Below are 1,156 nucleotides of genomic sequence, written 5' to 3' on the forward strand. Positions count from 1 at the left end.
ACACTCAGACCAATGCAGATCATCAAGGGGTGCAACGCCACGGTAACTGTCTAAGATCATGTTGTCACGAATGCATATCACATGGCGCATGTCTAAGTTCTCAGGGGGATGCACAACAAGGAGCAACATCTGTCGCTGTCGCCCAAGCTTGAACACGGTACGACGAGGTCGGCGCCCACGCACAGCTGTCACCGTGTACGAGTTGGTACTGAGCCACTCCAGCGGGATGTTGAGTGACCAATTCCCTGGTGCTCTCTTCGGCTTGCCCAAGCCAGCGAGCGACCAACCGTTCCGGCGGTACTGGCGACAATACCGCAGACGGATTTTCTCAAACGAGGCAGGCGAAGCAACCACGCCCGAAAGCAGGTTGTTCACAGCATGCAATGCGCATCGAGTGCCTACTTGCTTCTGAACTAACCCATCACCTGCCCAGGACATCCCCACTGAGGATGGCCGCTTAACGGCGGTTTTTTTCTTGGGATTGCTCATCTGCGGTTGAGGTGAACTCGCACACACAGCAACTGTTCTGCGACGTTTCTTTGTCTTGGCCCACTTGAGCAATTTTCTCACGCATATGGTTTTCGGTTCAGTTTGCACACTTGTGGGTTCTGCCTTTGTACAATTTTTTGATTCGGATGAATTTTTATTCTATTTCGATTCGATGCACAATTAACGATTTTGTGCCGCCAAACATTTGAATCGAGCATGTCACTGCAAGTCACCACAGGTCACTGATGGAGGACTTCACGGGTACTGCACACAGCAGCTCTTCACTGGAGGGACTCGACACCAGCAAGCACGCCACTGCGGGGGAGTGTTGACATCACTGTTCCAGTGTCAATGCTTGCTGAGTCAGCAAATTCTGCTGTAAACGTTTCTGTGCACGTGCGCCCAGAAACGGGCGTTTCTGGTTGTTTTGCCACGTGGCACTTCTCTCTCTCCTCCAGTTTTCTGTCTATGTGTGAGAGTGTCTCTCAGTTCATGTTCATTCATCCTACATCCTTGTTTGCTTCACAACTCAAGTAAACACACACAACTTCCCCTTGCCAAGACAATCTCCCACACAACAACACAGCACACACACACACACACACACACAAGTCTCCAACAACAGCACCATCACCATGAACTTACAACAGTCGCCAGTGGCGGCGTA

The sequence above is a fragment of the Salpingoeca rosetta genome (assembly GCF_000188695.1).
Source record: "Salpingoeca rosetta unplaced genomic scaffold supercont1.37, whole genome shotgun sequence".
Lineage (NCBI taxonomy): Eukaryota > Choanoflagellata > Craspedida > Salpingoecidae > Salpingoeca > Salpingoeca rosetta.